Source organism: Chrysemys picta, chromosome 7 (genome assembly GCF_011386835.1).
Source record: "Chrysemys picta bellii isolate R12L10 chromosome 7, ASM1138683v2, whole genome shotgun sequence".
NCBI lineage: Eukaryota > Metazoa > Chordata > Testudines > Emydidae > Chrysemys > Chrysemys picta.
The window spans coordinates 4,830,572-4,853,139 of NC_088797.1; the positions used below are offsets into that span (position 1 = coordinate 4,830,572).

Consider the following 22,568-nt stretch of genomic DNA (forward strand, 5'->3'; position numbering starts at 1 on the left):
ACACATCCAGTGGCCTGGTAGCTCTGTCACTCGCATTAAGATTTCCCTGCATGTACTTTATATTAAGTAGATATAGTGACAACTCTTTACATGCGCAGTGATTTCATTTGGAAATTCAATATATTGGGTCTGATTCTAACCTCATTTCAAAGTCAAGTTCCCCTGACCCAAGGCCTCCTTGGGCTGACATCGTTAACACGTCACTGGTACACAAGGGAGTGATGTGAACAGCATAACGTCCAATCAGCTTTGCCTGCCCTAACCCTATGGCTCTATTGTGCAGCGAGGGGAACTAGAGGGGGCCTTTCAGTGTGAGATGCAAACCCAAACCCTTCCGGGCTGTAGCCAAGCAGTTTAACATCTCAGCTACCACTCCTGATTTAAACCAGTGTAAATCCAGAGTAACTCAGTTGAAATGAAAGGAGTTGGTTTGATTTACACCAGAATAAGGGAGCTCAGAAGCTTTATTTTTTTAAAAGCAACCAGAGAGCCTGAATTTTTTTTTTTTATTTTTTTTTTTGATTTTTGAAAGCATCCCGACCTATCAAACCTCTCTTCAATTTGTTTTCGCAGGACTTAACACCAGCCACATGGACTTCAAAATGAATTTGAAAAAATTAATCTCTTCTTAGCTGACACTTTAAATGTCAAGTTTGAGCCTGGAGTAAATTTTCGCAGTCAAGTTATAAACCCTCTGAAAACTGGATTTAATAATGGAAATGCTGACAAAGACTTTGCCACAGCAAAGCTGGTGGGTGCCACTCTAATGTACCTATAACACAGCTGGACTGAAACACAGATATGGTGATTTATTGTTACTAGCTTGCTGCATTTCAAAAGATTTTGTAATTTAAAGGACTTATTTTTTTGATACTGGCTAGAGTCTGGATCAACAGACAGATTAATGATTATAGTTTCTCCCTGTTATTTTACTAGACTCACTCACGGAAATTATTATTGTGATTATGAATGGGAATTGTCTACTAATTTCCCATGCACCAAACTAAAAATTTACTCTGTTGCATCCATCAAAGCAGCTGTGTTATAAAACATAAATGTTGAACTTGCTGTGACTAGTAGTATAGTGAGTCTAAAAAGTGTTATGTGGTAGGTACCGGGAGCCTGGGCTGTGCAACAAGCCGTATACACTGTGAAAATAATAATCGGCCCATGGTCTGAGTGATTGACAACAACAAATTTTCCAACTTTGGTAAATATTTTATGCACATGGGTGTCGAAGAGAAAATTCTTTGATAAGTTTCTTGCTTCAGAGCTTGTTTATGCCTCGATCCAGCAAAGCACTTAAGCACATGTTTAAATCCCACTGGAGCTAATATAGGCTTTAAACATATGCTTAAAGTAAAGCACATGCCTAAGTACTTGCTGAATTGAGGCCTTATATAAAACTAAGTGAAAGTGGGGCCATATGATGGGCATAGAAAGTCATAGAAATGAAGAACAGATAAGTGGTTAATATAGAATGATGTCATCATGTGATGCAGTTGTTGTGTCAACTGCATCAGCTGCACATCACTTATGACTGCCCTCTGACTGGATCCGATGGTGGCTGAGGGCTCTGCTCTTCACCGATGAAGCTGCTGCAAACGGCTTGGCAGATAAGAAGTTCTCCTTGAATCAAAGCACTGAGAACAGATATTAAGGTCTAGCTCTTCTTGACAACGCTCTGCCTGGGATGATTTAGTTGGGGTTGGTCCTGCTTTGAGCAGGGGGTTGGACTAGATAACCTCCTGAGGTCTCTTCCAACCCTAAGATTCTACAAACACCTCCACAGAGAACGATAAAGACCTGTTCCTGCAAATTCTTAGTCCTGGGGGTACTTTTTACTCACATGAATAGCAAAGGTGTGCACTGGGCTCAGGGTAAACCTGAGATTCTTTGGTCTCCTCTTGGGTTGTTCCAAATACCTGGTCAGGACCCTGGTATAGATCATCACTGGACCGTACAGCCGCATCATGGAATCAAATGAAATCTATGAAGCTCCAACACACCATCACTGCACAAGAATGCTGCAAGATGGCAACACCATCACAGAAGCATCACATAACAAGGTGGCGCTACAAAGCAACATCACAACGTAAGAGAAGATATTGCATGGGTCGCTGCTATAGCCAATGATAATAGACCATGGGCTTGCTGTTCACCATGACTGGAGGTAGATCAAGGATGAGTGCCTCAACATATCTGGGAGAGATTATTTTGCATTAGCTAGAGGAGTCTTGCCTTCCGTCCTGGCTTTCCTACGTTTTTGTTCATCCTACTCATTTATCCTGAGCAGGAAATCCATTCCAGTTTATTGAATGTTTATTAATAAACATTCATGATATCAGAATATATAGAGCAATAAACATTTTGAGGTTGAGTAAATGCCAAAGTGGAGCCGAGGTTAGAGATGAATGAACAGAGAATCATTTATTCAGCGAGTTTTGCCTCTTTCACTGATCTGAGTTTTCCCCTGATGAGATCACAATTATCTCAAATTTACTTGTTACTCCAGATTGTTTACAGAGTATTGGCACAAGCTCTGTGTGCCACGTAAGTCCCTCATAGGCCTGATTTTGATGGCATAAGAAGGCTGCACTTCCATGTCTGCAAATATTATCCCAAAAGAAAAGAGAACACAGCAGAAGCAAGTTCATTGTTTTATTTGAGGAAATATTCACAGAAAACATCGAGTTACTCACTTGGCTCTGGGTGATGTCTTTGATAAATTCTTATATCTAAAGATATCATCCAATTATTTTATTATTATAATGAATTATGAGAGCTGGTCAGAAAATGGGATTTTTACCTGTTCAAAATTTTGACAAAAATATTTTTTCCTTTTTATCAAAATTTAATTTCAACTTTTTGTTGAAAAACTGTTTTGGTTTTTGTGTTTGACATATACATATATATATTATTTTTTTCAAAGAAAGCAGACACTTTGTGTAAAATTTTGATTTGTCCAAAATCCAGTTTTCCATTAAACAAATACAACAAAAATTTTTTTGACCAGACTTAATGAGGATAGTATTATTTTTGCAGTATCATAAAAGTGCCCAGTGGTTTACAATGCAGATAAAGATGGACTCCCTGCCTTGAAGATCTTTTCAATCTATGCCAAGATGAAAGCAAATGGGTGGAAGGGACAATTCAAGGAAAGAATGCTGTGATTATGGAGTAACTGTGGAGGCTAATGCACCTCGTAGAGGTAATTCAGAGAGAAGACACCAACTGGAAATTCTAATGATTATATTTGGAATATCATCTATGCAACCCACATTACTGCAGTGTATCCCCCTGTAGTGGCTGGTCCACAGAAGGAGTTAAGGAGTCTGCCACAGCCGCCACCCAGGGGCGTTTCCGAGAGCGGGTGAAAAATTTTTGACAAAAATGTTTCCTTTGACCAAAAGTCACTCTTAAAAATGAAAAACCCACATTTTTTAAATCATTTTTTTATGAAAAACTTAACATGCGTCTGATGAAGTAGATATTCACCCACGAAAGCTTATGCTCCAATACGTCTGTTAGTCTATAAGGGCCACAGGACGCTTTGTCGCTTTTTACAGATCCAGACTAACACGGCTCCCCCTCTGACACTTAACATTTTCAGGTTCAATATTTAATTGAAAAACAAATATTTGACTTCAAATTTAGGGGAATATTTTTTTTAAGAAAATTCCCATGAAAGTTACTTGGCATTTTTTGACCAGCTCTTGGATTGAGCCTCTTGCTCAAACCGTAGCAGCTCATACTGCTGGATGGAGAGATCTTCAGATCAATCCCTGTTCAGAGGGATTGTCACATCAAAGTGTAACCATTTCCTTTCTAATGAATGTATTAGCAGAAATAGGCTGGTCAGTAGAAGGAGCAGTTCTGAGGTGCCATTTTTGCTGACTGATGTGGTGGCAAGTTTGAAATAGATGGCAAAACCTTTGGAAAGTTTTGTTGTTTCGCCTAGCTTTGTAATGGCTTTGCAAAGAGTTGTTATTGTTGCTCTCTTCTGGGCAATCAGCACTGAGATTAAAGTTTATCGGGGGCATTATGTTTCCAGAAGAGGGGCTGGGAGGTGGGATGAACTTTCCTTTGTTTTGTTTTTTACTATTGATGAGGGGACAGTGCAGAAAAATCATGTGCTGTGAATTTTTTCTGCCAAGGCAGCTTCCTACACGGTCTTCCATGCTTGTCAGGTACAGCATCTTGTATGCGAGGTCCCTGATCCTAGACTGCAATCCCTGACTGCTACAGCAATAAAATAAATAATAATTAATAATAATAAAGCCTTGAAGCTTCTCAAACATAGCCCAGGAGCTGAAGTTCACCAAGAATTTGAACCTGGTTCACATTGCTTGCACGGTCAGAGTCTATTTCAAACAACTGGCTGGTTCAGCTGAACAAGTCAAATTGAGTTGGGATTTGTGCCCTGTATTTAAATGTTTACATTTTAAAAAGTAGTTGTGTAAATAAGCAGGTGTATAGCTTCTCATTACGTATTCCTCGGCAGTTTCCCTGGAGTCAAATTAAATGGTGAGCGCTGAAGAATCCTGATACACAAAGCATTCCAAGTGGCCTGGGATTATGACATAATAGTGTCATTTATAGTGTAAACCCTCTTGGGGAGCTAGAAAATGTCTCGCAGCTCTAGACTCATTTCACACAACTAGGCAAACAACATCTTAAGTTTACATAGCAAATTACAGTGTTGGCCAAATCCTTCCCTTGGATTTGCATATAAAGTTTCCATTAGAGACAAGAGAAGTTACATTTGTGTACCCAAAAGAAGAATTTGGTTATATAGAGATATTATACATACTACACGTGCATGTTACTTACATATAACTATATCTGTGCAACACATACACACACACCCCACTTCAGTTACCTCGGGGGTGGAGCTCAACAGCTTTTGAACAATGCACCATAGGAGAAGGTATACTGGCTCTCTGGGGTACAGGATAGTCAGGGAGCCCCAGGACTCCAGGCTACCATGAGAAAGGCAAGAATTAGTAGACAGGGAACAGAGGCACCTGGAGTCTAGCAGCTTTGCAAAAACCTGGGGAAATCAAGTGGCTCCACTCCTGGGAGCAGCTCAAGAGACAAACAACGGCTGTAAGGAAGATGCAGGATCTGGTCACTGTTTCTGCTGCCTTAGTTAGTCCTTACTCCTGGCATATCCCTCACTGTGATTTAGAAACACCGCCTCCCTCTCTTCCTTATCTATCAGGACCAAGTGCCAAGAATCCAGCCTAAAACATTGCAGGCAAGTCAGATTATCCACAAAATGGTACCAGTTACAGGCAAAATTTAACAAACCAAACACACTTTCAACACAAGCCAAAGGCTAGGGTAATTATCTCATTTACTTCAAGGCCAAACAGCCATCTTTTCCTCAAATCGCCAGCAGTCACCTCTCTAGATCATCTCAGAGTTTCGTGCCTTTCAAGGTTTGTTGAGGTAAAATAATCTTTGGAGAAAGATTTGCCACCTGAAGCATTTTGCGCCGTTAACAATTCCCATAAAACAACAGGTCACCCACTGGTTGAGTATATGTTACATGTCTCCCTCTAGTGGCTGGTTCTCATAATAGCCTTCTTGAGCTGTCAGTCACTGACGTTACTCTTTTTTACTCAAATAATGGAGGCGTATGCTTTTAACGCTGGAGGTCCAGGATTCATTCTCCATGACCTGTTGATGGGGATCGTTATACTTACACTGTTGTTCATTAGAGATTGTGATAATATTTTAAATGCCTATTTATATTTGCGGGGGTGAGAAGGAGAAGGAAGAGTAAAAGTACATTGCATGCTCTATCTTGGAAAATATATCACCATGGCCCTGAGACTTTACAGACTGCGTATTTTTAAAAAATGTAATTTCATTCTGCTTTGAACTGATGCTGTGGTTAAAAAAAGCTTTAATTTTTAATTGTGTTTCAGTTCCAGGGTGTCTTCAATTTGAGGGCAGTTTTAATAATTAACGAGCATGAGCTCGCATAGCATATTAAAAACACTCCCCAAAATTACAGCTCCTAAATCATAGTGTTATACTATAACTACACTCCCAAAATGGGGCTTCATGAAAAATAACAGCTTCAGAGATATAATTTAACATGAACTACAGCCTCCTTCAGTCACAACCGAACCTCTGCTGTCCACATACCGGATTCATTCCTGGTGGAATTCCATTGACTTCATATTTTACATAAAATGTCTCTCCCATGTATTTTCGGGCAGGCATTACACATTACAAAATTGCCATTGGGAATCTTGCCCTCTGACTGATTGCCAAACTGACCAACACAAGGCCATGGCTCAAATGCGGTCTTCAGTTAGACGCGTGCAAGCCCGTGAATCAAATTCAGAAGTAACGAAGAACAGAACAAACTGGGCACTGGTGAGTCAGTAGAAGGAACTGAAGATAATCCCAAAACTGGGCTCAAGAACTCAGATTCTTTTGAAATTCAAAAGTAATATTTTGTAAAGCCTAGCGCTCAAGTGGGATTCACAGGCTGTAGGTCTTTTACTGGCCCTCTGTTCAGCGGTGAACTTCATCCAGGGAATTTCCCCCCCAGATTCATAAATCAACTATAAGTCTCCACCTCTGCAATAGCAGAAAGGTGTCCAATTGCAGTAATAAGTTATATGTGTGCAAGTTCACCATTACGGCCCCAGTGAACTGTCCCAAGTCCTATCTGGAGAAGTGGCATTTTCTAAAAACACCCTCTTTCTCCAAAGCCTTCGGATAATCTCTTTTCCCGGAATCTCACTCCTTTCTGGAGGGCTAACATCCAAATCATCATCATCTCATGTCTCAACTACAGCAATATCCTTGTCTCTGACCTTGACAAATGCAGTCTCACCCCCTCTCATATCCATTTAGAAGACTGCTGCAAAGATCATTGTACCTACCCCCTCTCCCTGAATCCCTCCACTGGCTCCCACTCCTCTGTCACATCAAATATAAGTTATTTGTCTCCACTTTGAAGGTCCTTCATGGCCAATCCTTCCCTACATATCATATCTCATTTTCTATAAGATGTCAACTCCCACCTCCAATTGGCCTGTGGTGCCAGCCTCCTCCGCCTACTTGTTAAATTTGCAAACAAGCACTTTTTTCCTTTCTCCCATGCCACCCCTCATGAAATAGAAATAAATGGAGATATCCCATCTCCTAGAACTGGAAGGGACCTTGAAAGGTCATGGAGTCCAGCCTGCTGCCTTCACTAGCAGGACCAAGTACTGATTTTGCCCCAGATCCCCAAGTGGCCCCCTTAAGGATTGAACTCACAACCCTGGGTTTAGCAGGCCAATGCTCAAACCACTGAGCTATCCCTCCCCCTAGTTCTTAAAATATTCTTTTTCCATGAGATCTACAAAGTAACTGATCACAGTTAGGGTGCTGGTATGCAGAGAACACTGTTATCATGCTATTATAAAGAGGAGAGTGAACAATTGTTCTCATGTCCACTGAAGGTAGGACAAGAAGTAATGGGTTTAATCTGCAGGAAGGGAGATTTAGCTTAGATATTGGGGGAAACTTTCTAACTCTAAGGGTGGTTAAGCTCTGAAATAGTCTTCCAAGGGGGGGTTGTGGAATCCCCATCAGTGAAGGTTTCTAAGAACAGGGATGGTCTAGATAGACTTGGTCCTATCTCAGCGCAGGGGGATGGACTTGATGACGCCTCGAGGTCCCTTCCATCCTTACATTTCTATGACTCTATGCTGATCACTACTGCCACAGCCGGGGCAGATCTCAGACCCAGGTCCACAAGGTTGCCAAGTAAGAGCCTTACCCTCTGCACCACCACACTGCAAGGTTGGACAAGGGAACTGCAGCCAATACCCCACAGCCAGAGGCTGCATCGGCCAACTCAGCAGGATCAGGTGATTAGCAGGTGATTGGACATAATTTAATATAAAGCTTCCTGGTCCTGCCCCGCCTCTTGTCTGAGCAACTAGTCTGTTACGCTTGTTGCTGCCCACACCCCTTTGAGACCAAACACCTGCTTCCCAAGCCAGTCTTCTGACCTGCCTCTACCTTCATCCCTCGATCTGCCTGCTACCTACATTGACCAGCCTGCCCCTTGCTTGTTTACTAATTGCCATCCTCCGACAGACTGACATCCCAGCTGCTAACTTGGCTGCACCCTGGACTAAAAAAACTGGTTTCCCCTTCAGGCAAATACCCTGCCTTGATCTCTCAGTGAGGCCCGGCTGCTCCCTAACCATGACCATCAACAATGCCCACCTGCCACCCAGCTTCAGCCCTGATCTTGAACCCCATGGCCCTGCTTGCTCATGGTAGGCCATGGCACATTGTTTCTGTGTACTCTGTACTGTACTGTCTCTATCCATCTGTTGTCTCTTGTCTTATGCTTAGATTGCAAGCTCCTTGGGGCAGGGACTGCGTTTTTGTTCTGGTGCGCCTGGCACCCTGAGGTCCTGGCCCATGAATAGGGCTCTGAAGTGCTACAATAACACAAATAATAAATAACAATTCAAATTGTTCATTCTACAAACCGACAGTTCGTCTTATAAAGGGAGTAAGACAGTACCATACAGCAAACTGGAGTTCCTTCCTGCTCTGCTTGGTTTTATGCTTCGGACCCCCAAAACAGCCGAATAGAACTGGGCTCCCAACTCTCACTGACTTCCATTAAAAGCAGACCCCAAAATTACAGCTGCTAAGTCATTGTGTTATAATGTATTTACACTCCCTAGATGGGGCTTTATGAAAAATACTGTCGCCATCATTATATTTTTACGTTAAGTTTCACAGTTCCTTAAAGTTTAAGAAGGCCAGGAGGGACTGTTAGATCATCTTGTCTGACCTCCTTGAGAGCACAAGCCATTGATTTCACCCACGTACCCCTATGATGAGTCGAATAACTTGGGTTAGACTAAAGCATTTCAGCCCTCAAGAGACTAAACTGTCGTGTGCTGCAGGCAGAGAACAGGAAAGAGGGTGGTGCCCTGTGATGTCAGGAAATTGATTAGATGGGATATGCCCAGATTGTCCTAGCAGGCGATCCTCTCCCCGTGCTGCAGAGGAAGGCAAAAATACCCCAATGTCCCTGCCAATCTGACCTTTTAAACAGAATTTCCCCATGGGACAGTGTAGTTGGTCCCAGGCTATTAGAAAGACAAGAGGGGGTGGGGTGTGACGTCATATCTTTTATGGGACCAACTTCTGCTGGTGAGAGAGACAAGCCTTCGGGCCACATGGATCTCTTATTTGGGGCAAAGAGCCCTGTGTGGCTCAAAACCCGGTCTCTCTCACAAACTGAAGTTGGTCCAATAAAAGATATTACCTCCCCCCCCCACCCCGCTTGTCTCTCTAATAGTCTCCCCAAGTCATAACTGAACCACTAATCAGCTTCAGCTCTGGGGTCATTCCATTGACCTCCTATTTTACATATTTATTTTCTGACAGTCGTTACATATTACAAAATCAACGTCTGGTGGGAGCCGGTGGACTCACTCCTTTAGGCCCTAACCTAAATGCCCTCTTGAAATGCCTCTCTCTTCCATGCCATTGAAAGAATAAAGGGAGCCTTCACTTCTGTCTTAACGGAGGCTTGTTTATTAAGCTGAGCTGTGCAAGCACAAGACTTGTCAGGTTAGAACATGTTTTGAAAGAAAAAGGTGCTACCCTGAAAGCCACAGTTAGCATCTGTTACTTTCAAAGAAACCTGAAGCTGCTACTTCAGTTATCACTCCATTGTCAGACTTAGCTGCAGCATTCTCCATTTAACATAGCAGGCAATTCAGAACTATCCATTTAACTTGGTCAGTCATAAGAGCTTGTACAGGATTAACATTAGTAGGATGTGGATTGTCTGGGAGTGCAGAAGTGGATTTTTAATTGCGTACAAACTAGAGCAGGGCAAAAGTTTTCATCTGAAACTCTTTGGGGTGGGAGAGCAGGTGGGAAGCAGATTTGGTGACACTCAAATTCACATTAGTTTATTGAATTGTTCATGTCAAATCCCAGTTCCGTCCCTCTCCCCTCGACTTCAAAATGATTCCATTTAAAAAAAAATTGAAAACCATAATAGAATACTTGAAATTGAAACAAAAATATTTTGGGGTCTGTGATGGGGTGGACTACGCCCTGAGGCCCCCTGCTGGAGGCCTTATGGCCCTGCCTCACCCTCCCCCAGAAAAGGGCAGTAGAGAGGTCCTCCAAGCTGCCTAGAGTGGCTGTGTGGGAAGCAGCCAATCAGGGCCCAACAGGTCAGTATAAGAAGAGCTGCAGGGCCAGTCAGAGTTCAGTTCTTTGCTAGAGCTGGAGGAGAGTGGATGGTGTGCCAGGCTGGCTTCTGGGACTACAGGATGACAAGGCCCTGAGGTAAGGGTAAAGAATGTGCTGGAGCCATGGGGAAGTAGCCCAGGGAATTATAGCAGCAATGCAGTTTATTTAAAGGGACATTGTGAATGGCTGTTATTTATAGGGTTGCTGGGACCTAGAGTGGAGGGTGGGCCTGGGTCTGGGTCCCCCCACCAGCTGCTGGCAAAGTGGCCTAGACTTTGAGGCACCCCAGAAGGGGGCTGAACTGTAGTGGTCCAGCTGAACAGCTGGGGCCAGAGAGACCCTGAGAGAGTGAAGACATTGCCTCTAGGGAAGGGGCCCTGGCACATGGCTCTTGTCCAGAGCAGGGACCAATGGAGAGAGACATCACAGAGGGCACTGAGAGAGGCCCCTGTTGGACTTGTACCCCAAAAGGGGTTTGCATTGCTTTTATCTCACAGACTTGGCCGGAGTGCTGAGTCACTGAAGACCCACCACAAAGAGAGAATGTGCAGGCATACACACTTGGCTGGGGGTGCTTGCAAGAGGGGAGTGTGACCCTGTTACTGGGTCATAGTGAATATTTTGTTTGACTTGAAATGATCTATTTTTGATTGATCACAAACTTCAAAATTAATTTTTGGTTCAACTGATTTAACTGATTTTTTTTGGGGGGGGGGGGGAATTGATAGTTAATTTGAAAAATCTGTTATTTGCATAGCTCTAGTCCAAATAATCTTTACTTCAGTATTTTTTCCTTCCCTTTAATGTCTCCTGTTTGAACAAACTCATTATGGTTCTCCTTGTTCACTGGTTGGTTTATAACAAAAACCATCTAGAAAGAGAAAATAGGTTCTACTTGGATAAAGGGGAATAAAAAAGAAAAACTTCCATTTCACTCACGGGCCTCCATATTAAGGCTGCTTTTTTAGAACTTTAAATGAAATATTTGGTAGTCTTACCTTATAGCCCGTACTGTCCTGTAGTTATCTTCCTTGTGAAACTCACACATACTAATGACTGCAGCCTGTGCTACCAGCTCACAGCAAGATCCAGAAATGAGTTACCAGAGAGCCTGAGTTGCCCTCACCTTCTCAAGAGAGAGGTCTGCTCAAGTCAGCTTTGAGATAATTGATAGGACATCTGGAGAACTTTGTACAGCCTCCCACATTTAAGACTGTGGATGAATGAATTTCTTCAGTATTTTCTAATGCGGTTATTTCCTTCGCTCTCTCAAATCTTAACGCCACAGAAGTAAAAGCAAAGAGGCCAATTCTAAGAAGCTCTGTGGTTTCATCTCAACATTGCTCTGCAACAGAATAAAACTGAAAAATCAATACATACTCTAATAGATTGCTGGACAGTAACAAGTTGGATATTAAAGTGTAAGCAGGGCCATGTGATCTACAATCAAGTAAATTACACCATTGAACGGTATTGATTGTTGTGATTATTATGCACTATGGTAGTCAAATGTATATAATGAAGTCTGAGCAGCTCTGACATCCAGTGATAGATCTGGACATGATGTAACAGGAGGGCCAGGGCGAAAGGGGTTACTTTTTTTTTAAACTGATCTGAACCTTTAAAAAGTTTTAGGTTCAACTCAGTATTTGCATTTAAGTTTGTGTAAAGACGTCATGCTAGGCATCTCAACTGCACTATAGACCACCGCTCAGAAAGCTGAGGCTGATAATACTGTGTATTAATGAAATTTTGTAAACACTTATTCAGTCCATTGAGACTGTAACATTAAGACGGGAAGGGGCTTCCTCTTCTCTTTACTAAAGCCCCTGTGTTACCCTAATAATTGTCTATTAACTTAGTTGGGGATTGTTTTGTCATACTTGGGAACAACTGAGGAACAGAACAAACATTTTGGATACATGGTTCAGAGCTTTACCTTCAGAGGAGGCTATGAATTTCCTTTTAGAGCTGGTCAGAAAACTAGACAGAACAGTTTTCCATGGGGAAACGCTGTTTTATCAAAATTGAAACACTTGGCGGGAACGTGATGATTTTGATAAAGTATCTGAGAGGTTTCATTTCAATAGGGTAAAAGTGTCTCATTTTGCCTTTATCACTTCCATTCATTTCATTTTTGACTTAGAATATAAATATTACAATTAGTATGATGTGTATCTATTTTTTGACATCATCAAAATGAAACTTTTCCAAGCTTTGGAATAAAAATTTGTTTTTATTTCTCTTCTGTGGAAAATTGTTGAAATTTCACTGATTCAGTATTAAAACAAATTTCAAACTGTCTGTTTTCCATGGAACAGACATTCCATTTTCTGACCAGCTCTAATCTTTTATCTTCCTTCTGTACCCAGAATTAGCTGTTGAATCTAGAGTATCAGTTAGGCCCTGATCCTGCAAGATTTCAGGGGGCAGGTACACAGATCAGTCTATACAGAGCAGCTTACAGGATTGGGGCCTCGGCCTCCATTCTAAAGCAGGCCCTGCCCTCTGGGATCCATTGACTACAGAAGAAAGTCACATTTTTCAGAATTATTTGTTCGTTTACTGTGTCCTGTATCTTTCCCATGACTCCACACGCTTTACACACAGCGCAATGAAAGAAGTACTGAAGAGACAGAAAAATTCAATGATTAAATGTCAACAGGTTTTAAATTGAGCTGGGGATACACAGCTCGTTTTAAAAAATGAGCCATTGGAGAGTTGTTGGGATTTTTGTTTCCAAATTAAAAACAAATGGAATGAATGAGTTACTGGTCATACACAATACCTCACTGCACTAGAGCATCAACCACAACAAGCAGGAAAAGAAACTTTACGGGAGTAGTCCCATGTGACCTCAGCCGGGCTTCTCATTGGCTTAAAGTTTACATGTGCTTAAGTGCTTTGCTGGATCTATGCCTGAGCTAAGAGAGGACTTTACTTTCTTTTAATCAAAGAAATTACTTGGCCAGTATTTTCTGAAATCAGCTCGTTAGTTTCTTTGTAGCCAAGACTTGAACAACTTTCCATGTTTAAATCATATATACTGTGCAAGCAGTCTTCGTATCTTGAAACATCTTTCCAGCACTATTACTTTTCAAAATATAGAAATTTAGTTGAGAAACCATACTGCATTTTAGACATGGCCATTATAGTAATTAAAATTGAGAGTGGCCAGTGCTTTTTAATTTCATTTAATCATTACTATACTCAGAGAAGCTATTTTTATTGCCCACGATAATGCCAGGCTAGTAATCAGTTCTTAGGTTTCATTAACTTTTTCCACCTTTCATGTCCAAATGACATACTCCATTTTCATCCTTAGTTTGGCATGATTTAAGCCTGGAAGGGATTAAGGAGCTGGTCTGGGCTGGAGCAGTCCCACTCGGATGCATCCACAAGCTCATGCCAGGAATGGAGAACTTTAAAAGGAGGACAGAGTGCTGAGTTCCCAGCTATTGGAAAGAGACCTGGGGGTGAGCAGAGCCTACACCTGTACCTAAAAAGTAATCCAACTCCCCTGAGTCAAAAGGGGGCCATATTCTATACCTTTTCTGGACAACCAGCAGACTTTGAGTTGAACTGTGACCTTCTTCAGGAAGGAAGGAAAAAAGGCCAGTGTCCTGGCTGGGACTATCCATATGTTTCTTTCTCCTTTTAAATAAAATAAATTTTTTTAAATTATTATATTATTATTATTCCTTAATTTTCTTCTGCTGAGTAGTTAGTTGGTTGTCTGGGCCTCCAAAACGTGGGAAGTCGATGCAGCCAGCAGGCAGAGAACTCATCACTGCCAGAATGCTGTCACGCACACCCCACTGGACCCAAGTGAATGTACCAACCTGTCAACACCCCACGGGGGGGGGGCTGTGTAAGGATCAGATCCTTGACAGACCTATTTTCTTGTGAAGCAGATTCATTTTTCCCTTTCATGCAGTTTATAGGGTCAAAGCCTGAGCTGCTGTAAATGGGCACAGTGCCACTGAAACCAGTGGAATTACACCAGCAGAGCAGCTGGTCCATAAAGGGGACCACATACCTTTGTAATATGCTGTTTTTCTGCTGCTATCTCTGTCCCTTGATGTCTACTAACAAACTGTGACAGATTCGTCTGAAAGGTGAAAACAGGGTCAGCTGTCAGTAAGAAAGAACTCAATCCCTGAAACTAAAGACAAATGGAAATAAAAACTGACGTAAGCATGTGAAAGGTTGAGAGAATTACCAAAGTACTGTAGCATGGCTGCGTTGGTTTCAAGGAAAAATGTAATTTCGATTTAATAAGCAGTAGCCTAATTCTTCCACCCTTTCTTACATCAGCTGCCTGTGTTGTGAAGCGTTAATCTACAGGTGAAATTCACTCCAGCACCAAGACAATACGCCACTTAAGCACTCAAAGAAAGGACTTAAGTGATGGCTGTGAGTTGGCATTCTGCACTGGGGTGACTTTCACTCTGCACAATGAAGAGTGGTGGAACTGGAGTGGAACAGCCTCTAACTATAGAAGAAATATATACACACAGCCATCAAAACACCAGTAACGTTTTCCTCCAATCTTTATGAATATAATAAATATAGAAAGTTACAGGATGCAGCCAACATGGGGGTGAGCTGATCCAATTTGTGACAAAGGAAGTGGTTTGGCATCTGACTGTGTGGAAGGTGACTATCAGAATCCCTTTCATTTCACTTCCACCGAACGTTGTTTTAATGTGAACAGTGATTACATATTTTGCCTGTAAATAAAGGAGCCATGAAAATATCCAGGTTTCTTCATGCATTCAACAGCTGAGCATCACTTCCGCTCGTACATCCGTTTTCAGCATATCCTGTGCAAAGCCGACAGGCGTAGGACAGCGGGCTCAGATAGCCTACAAGGTTCACGTCAGTTTCCTTAGCATGCTTTTGCTGGGGTGAGAAGGGATCCGTGGAGGAGGCAGGCTCCCAATCCTGCCATCTTGATCCTAGCAATTGCCAAGGAAAGACAACTGTAGCCCCCCTGTAGACCAGGTCTACTGTAGACACACACTTTGCCAAAGCCTCTGTAGATGATTGAAGAATGTCAGCAGCACAGAGGTGCTTTGATAACAGAAGGTAGCGGGATAAAATGCCTATCAGGTCACCGTAAGTGTCCTACCTTATATTCTCATTTATCTTGCCTACGTTATGTTTAAATGGGCCTTCAACCCCTTCCCTTGGGAGTCGATCCTCTGGTCAAACCAACTTCACAGACAGAATGCTTTCCCTGAGAGTCACACTCAATTTCATCCCCTTTCGCTGATTATACCTGTGCGTCAGGCTAAACCATTCCTTTCTCTCCACAATGCTTATACCCTTCACCCATGCGGTGATCAGCACCCTCTCAATCATCCTTAAGGTGAGCTGAGGGTCGATCCAAAGGCTGACACAGAGACAGACTCATTGATTTCACAGGGCTGTTGATCAGGCCCTACGCCTCTTTGCCCTTTAAAATATGTCATCACGGGGCCCAGTCCCTTTACAAAGTAGGCTCGGATGTGGACCAGTGATTCTTTGGTCTTTATCAAAGTTAACTGTAAGCAAACAGAAGGAAAAAGAATGATGATAAAACACTGCTGCTTACTGTGACTTCTTTCTGGGTCCATGTTCCATAAACACAGATTAGAAAGCCAAATTTGAAGGAGGACATCCCCCATAACAATCCAGCACCAGGCCCCCCCATTTTCTACAAACAGCCTGGGAACTGGAGAGAAGCTCCTAATATCACAGCTTGGTAATTAGAACACTGCAATCTTTCAAGACCTTTAAGAGTTGTTCCATGCAGCCTCCCTTTCTGGAAATCGCTAGTCTTTATGAACGGTGAGCAAACCCCAAAATGAAGTACGACAACATGTTAACACCAGCCCAGAAGCACAAGGGTGGTAGGAGAAGGCCAGAGGCATGGGGAAGCAAATGATCTCCTTTCTCCCTGGGATCTTCTTGGTCAGCTGACTCATGGGTGGCCCATAGTGTGCACTCTCTCGCTTCTCACAACCTGGCTCTCAGAATGCGCTAATTTCTTTACTGGAAAGCATCAATCATATCAAAATACTGCATACAGACCATAGAGTCATAAGCACAGTGGTACAATGTTTACTGTACTAAAATACCCAGGAACAGATTCTGCTTGGTTACACCAGTGCAACCAGGGATTAAATTCTCATAGATTATTTCCTGGAGCCCCCATCCCTAACATGCTATAAATTCCAGGGCCCAGCAGGTGCTTGGGAGGTGGGCTCGGGGCTTTTTCCCTGCAATGAGGTAGTGGGGCTAGGGGTTTCTGCCCTGCAGGGTGGCAGGGCTTCAGCTACGGGGAGGGGGGGGGGGTCTTGGGGCTTTAGGCCTGTGGGAGGAGGCTGAGCAGAGCGGCAGTGTGTCTGGCTCTGGCCGGTGAGGCAGCCAGACATGATGCTCTGAGCAGCATGGTAAGTGGGCTGGGGGGTTGGATAAGAGGCGGGGAGTCCTGGGGGGGCAGGCAGGGGGCGGTTGGATGGGGCAGAGGTTCTGCGAGGTGGTGGTCAGGGGATGGGGAACGGGGGTGGAGGGGTTGGATAGGCGTGGGGTCCCGGGGGGCCTGTCAGGGGGTGTGGATAGGGATCAGGGCAGTCAGGGGACAGGGAGCGGGGGGGGTGGATAGGGGGTGGAGTCCCGGGGGGGGATCCCGGAAAGGGGGCAGTTAGGGGACAAGGAGCGGGGGGGTTGAATGGGTCGGGAGTTCTGAGGGGGGCAGTCAGGGGGTGGGAAGTAGGAGGGGGCAGATAGGGGGCGGGGGCCAGGCTGTTTGGAGAGGCACAGCCTTCCCTACTCGGCCCTCCATACAGTTTTGTAACCCCAATGTGGCCCTCGGGCCAGAAAGTGTGCCCACCTTGGCCTAGATTGACTATTTGCAGCTCCACCTGAGTGCAGGCTTAAGCAATACTTTGAAAGGCCTCGTTGATTTCCCCCCACCCCCCCGCCCCCGCAAGCAAAGTCCAGAGACCGAGTGAGGTGGACTGGCCCTCCCGGACCCAGCCCGCGAGGTACCCGGCCTTCAACCTACCACAGTTTCTTTTCCACAGTTCTGTAAACCAATTGGCTGCGAGTGTTTAAGAAAGGCTACTACCCCCTGGTTGTATGTGCTGCACGGGGCTGGGGAATTCTGCCTTCAGCCATGAAAAGAGCTGAAGAAAAATGCATTTAAAGCTCAGCAAGGAAGCGGGCAATTTCTTTTTTTTAGTTGTTTGGTGGCTCGCTCATTAAAAAAGCATTTCAGCTTCTAAAGAGCCTGCTCTTGGTATTAGCTTTCCTTTGAACTCTGTCTCAAGTGGGCCTGGCAGCAGGCTATAAAAAGTGGAATCAATATTAACAGGAGAACATGGAGTGTGACTGCATCCACTATGCCTAATGCTCATACACAGTTTCCTCTTCTTTTCTTTTCTTTTCTTCCGCTCGTCCTCAGCCAGCAGGTGAATCACTAAGACTCCTTCCGGGGAAAACACAGGGTCAGTTTTCAGTGGTTCATTAAAATGACTGTTGGGAAATAGACCCTTTTTCTTCACTGCTTCTGGGGAGGCGGGCATAACGCTGCCCACCGATGGCCTTTAAGACACCTCCATTAACTGTGATATGTTGTCATGCTACTGAAGCGACCCCTTGGGTCGTATGTCCGGGGAACAGACTAGCTATAGAAATTGCCATCCAAGAACGTTCCCTTTGTTCCAGGCACACAATGGGACCAGGCAGAGTACGCAGAGCGAACACTCCTGGCCCATTTTCTGGGTGGGTGGCAGAGACACCCTGTCGGAAAGTACATTTCAGGTTTTAGTTGCTGTTCTCAATGTTCAAAACCCCTCACAATCTAGGGGATCGGTATATGATGCCAAAGCCAAGTGCAGTGGAAGCAGCACAGATGTGCGACACTCTAAATCAATGGTAGTAGCAGTCAGACAGGAGAGGAAAGAATGGTTTTGTGGTGAAGTCTCAGGACTGGGATTTAAGAGCTCTGGGATCAATTTTTTGCCACAGGCTCCGTGGGCATCCCTGTGCGTGGCCTCTCTGTGACTCAGTCCTCCACCTATAAAATGGGCGTAGTACTTCCTTACCTCACAGGCATCTTGTGACAATAAAGCCATTCACATGTGAGCTGCCCAGGTTCTACGGTGGCTGGACGAGGAGTCAGAAGAACCTAGGGAGAGAGAACCAGTCAGGTTTGTAGCTGCTGGGAACTCACTGCCATGCGAGGCAAGGGAACAAGCAACCCTCGCTGAAGCAGGAAGAGCTGTTTTAAGAGAAACACGGCTGTAAGAGAAACACGCTGTCATGGAAAGTAGCAACAGCAGCACTGGGCTTACTTAGAGCAAATCTGCCCTGGGATGTAGCAGGAGGAGAAATCCCTGGGTTGCTCCAGAGGTCTCAACTTCAGGACTTCTTTGTCTGTCTGTCATTTTCTTCTCTCTCTCCACCCCCGCAGCTCCCCGCCCCCCACCCCCACTGCAGCTCCCTCCATTAATCGGAGCATTGTCTACGGCTATCCCTAGCATGCAATGGCACCTGCCTGCCTTACAGGCTTTGAGCAGGGCTGTGCTGGAATTAGCACAGAACATGGCACCTTCGCAGCACTGCTGCTGATTTCTGTTCAGCTCTTCTTTGTACTTTCTCTAGCACCAGTGACCAACCGGCACCAGTTTAGGAATAGGCCTAAAAAGGAGGTAAATGAAAGGTATGTTTAAGACTCCACCCTGCTTTGTTCCCTGCATTGCTCAGGCAGCGCAAAGGGAGCAGATATTCCTCGCTGGGGATACTCCCGGCATTGGCGAATCCCCAGCTGGCATAACCCACAGGAGCGGGGAATCTCCAGCCCTCCGAGAATCAGCACAACGTCTTGCTTCCTGCAGTCCCTGGCACAGAGGACCGTTCGGAGTGAGGAAGGGACAGGCAGAGGGTTGGCCAGAGTGAAGTTCTTCAGCAACCCCCAGCTGCTATGTGGCCCTTAGAGGACCATAGACAAATGAAAACAGATCAGCCCTCAGGTAACTCTAACCTGCACCCAGGGCTGGCTAGAGAACTAGGGGACCATAACTAGGTCCCCCTCTGGGTTACATCCAGCAAAGGTGGGATGCAGCAGAAAATTTGGCCTCAAACCTTTTAACTCTGGGCAAATCCAGCCCAGGCTAGAGCTGATGGACCATTGTTACCATTTGCTCGTTGCTTAGTGACGTTATGAGTTTGGTTCTCTCTGCCCAACTCCCATTGGCCAAGTGGCTACATGACAAATGCCCCCGACAGCGAAGAGAGTCCCTCTATCAGCTTCAATGGGCTTTGGTTCAGCTCCTAAACAAGCCACTTGCTGGCAGTCTGGGCAGAAAGGCCAAGGAATGGCGGGTTCATCTAAACTAACATATCTCTGGGCTTGGAGCTGGGCTACCTAGGGTGGCAAAGTGAGGACGTTTCTGCTGCTACTGTCTGTGCCGTATAGTACCTGTTATACTCCCATAGGAGTATCGTTCTCCAGCGCCGACATCCACCACCATTTGGGAGCATTGCATTTTCACTCATGCCCAAGTGAAAACTGGAACCAGTTTGAAATTCTCTCCAAAATTACATTCACAAGGATTCCTGCCCCAAGACAATGCAGTAAATGCAGATACTAAACCCAGCACTTGCAGTGGGAACAATGATGGGCTAAATAATCCCTGCCAATAGAAGGCTAGTTTGCTGCCAGCTCTGGATGGGCTTTTTAATCAAGGAGAGGAATACTGCTGTCCTCCTCCGGGTCTTTGTTTAATTGCCATCCAATGGGAAATCGCAAGAAGAAAACGCGATAAACCTGTGTTTCTGTAGAGCAAAAGACTGGGGTGACAATATATTTTTGCTCGCCTACAGGCGGAAGTAGGCAAATGTGGATTTTCAGCAGTTACCTGTCCTCTCTGGAAGCGGTTAACCAGCTTTTCCAGACCCTGATATGCATAATTGAGCCTCCTATTTCTTACCTTCTTCCCAAAGAAGCTAGCAAACCTTCATCTGCCTACCCACATTATTTTAAGCAGCCTTTAACACTTACAAAGGAGCAGTATTAAGCATTCAACACTCTCTGCTCATTTCCATTATGTTTGCTAAGCAGTTAGTATACAGGATGTGCCATGTGAGTGTTCAGGCCTTTAACAATGATCTATGAGGATTCCTAATGGATCCAACTTAGGGTTGTGGGTTTTTAATTTATATATTCAAATCCTGCCCCGATTAACTGCAAATATGCTTGTTTGTATTGGTGATATGTGTTCACACATTCTAGAAGGCTTGAGATCTATCAATAGGTATTTGGTCCTCTCCTACATTATACATCTATTAAAGCAGGTGGTTTAATTATTGCTATGCTTATCATGAAAGATGGTATTTTAACTGGCACTTTTGTTTATCTATTGACTTAGCTTCACCTCGCTGGTGTACCTGGGGGTTAGGATGACACCATGTCCACTGGACGTTATACACTTGGTGATTATTTAAGTGTTGCAATGGGTCTGTTCCATCCCTAGCTAGCTAACATCTTGGGGTTGGGCTCTCATGAGACCCAGGGTGAAGGAGAAACCTGTTTTACAAGCACAGGTTTTCCTCCTCTTGTTCCTTTTTCACTCTTTTTTTCCTCATTCAGGAGGATGGAGTGTGTTCCTACCTTCTCTCTGTTTATTCATTTATTTAGCCTGGATCTCTCCTCACTGGCTGTCCAGCCCCCAGACACTGTCAGCCTCACTTAGGAAGGAATAAGAACATAAGAATGGCCATATTGGGTCAGACCAAAGGTCCATCCAGCCTAGTATCCGGTCTACCGACAGTGACCAATGCCAAGTGTCCCAGAGGGAGTGAACCTAACCGGTAATGATCAAGTGATCTCTCTCCTGCCATCCATCTCCACCCTCTGACAAACAGAGGCTAGGGGCACCATTCCTTACCCATCCTGGCTAATAGCCATTAATGGATTTAACCTCCATGAATTTATCTAGTTCTCTTTTAAACCCTGATATAGTCCTAGCCTTCACAACTTCCTCAGGCAAGGAGTTCCACAGGTTGACTGTGCGCTGTGTGAATGTGTGTTGCCTTCTGGCAGTTCCATCCAACAATGCCCACTGCATGAATTTCAAACCTCAGCTTGCCCAGGAACTGCTCAAGGTCTTATCAGATTCATAGTCCCAGCAGGAAGTGCTAGCAGTGGGGATCTGATAGGGTCACAAGTTGATGCCTCAGCAGGCTGGCGGGGGAGAGGACAGACTGTCAGACCAGCTACCATCTCCAGAAGCTCTCCCCTCCTTGGACGGGGGAGTGGCCTGACCTGGCAACCCGTCCAAAGAAAGAGGCATATATGAGAGAGAGAGAGAGAGAGACACACACACACACACCACAATTGACAGGTGGTGTGTGTGTGTGTGTGTGTGTGTGTGTGTGTAGACCTGTTGATCCACAGGCAGCGCTGATTGAGCAAGCCCCAGGTGAGAGTTGCACCTCCATCTCCAAGAGCTCACTGGAGAGCCCCGTGCCTCCTTGTCTAGCCCAGAAGTTTGTCTCTGATAGACATCAGCCTCATTCACTCTCTCCTGTCCGTCTAACCCCCATGAAATCCAAGCAATGCAAGGAGATTGCCTCGGTGCTCCTGAGCCGCCTGTCGCCATGCAGGAGGTCGTTCATTCTCCAGCTAGCTATGCCAGTTTGTTGTCACCCCAAAAGTGGATGGCTGTTTCTATGCGGTTTCCCCACGAATAAGCTCTCTGTGGTGCGTGCTTGTAAGGTGATCTGGATAATGGTCCTCTCCTGCCCTGAGAGCCACCCTGTTTGGCTTCATTAGTGGGTGAGAATTTCCTGGTGACATGGTGAATGGTCTTCACACTAGACTGGTTGACAATCTATCTTATTCCACGTTTTCTGTTTAATTAGCACTACAGTTCCACTGGTGCATCTACTGGTCTCAGCGAGGTCCTTTTTCCCCAAGCCTGATGTTAAAGTTTCCTTGGGTTCTTTGCCAAGAGCAGACTAAAGGCCTTTGAGGCCCCTCTAACATTTCGTTTCTTTGGTCACTAATTCCTTGAGCATTGCTGCTAAAAAGAGAACCATGCTTTCAAGTCTGCCACTGCACTCGATGCTCTACCCACGTAAAAATATAGTCCTTGCTGCAAAGAGTTAACAGTCTAGGTTACTGACAAGACACAATGGGTGAGTGACTCAAATGTGTAGGGTATGGGAGGCAGAAGATAACAAGGATATTTAGGCGAGTGGTTTGCACAGTGTAGCTTGCCAGCTGTTTCTAACATTTTTTAAGCAGTTCCTCTGGCCTT

At 44.6% G+C, this 22,568-nt stretch overlaps 1 long non-coding RNA gene across 1 annotated transcript; it reads left to right on the forward strand.

The window, feature by feature from the left end:
* Window positions 1-10,279: 10,279 nt before the first annotated feature.
* LOC135972521 (uncharacterized) lies at window positions 10,280-15,015 on the forward strand. Its single transcript, XR_010588988.1, has 3 exons — window positions 10,280-10,350; window positions 13,580-13,730; window positions 14,572-15,015. It is a non-coding gene; the product is annotated as an uncharacterized LOC135972521 (long non-coding RNA).
* The last annotated feature ends 7,553 nt before the right edge of the window (window positions 15,016-22,568 follow it).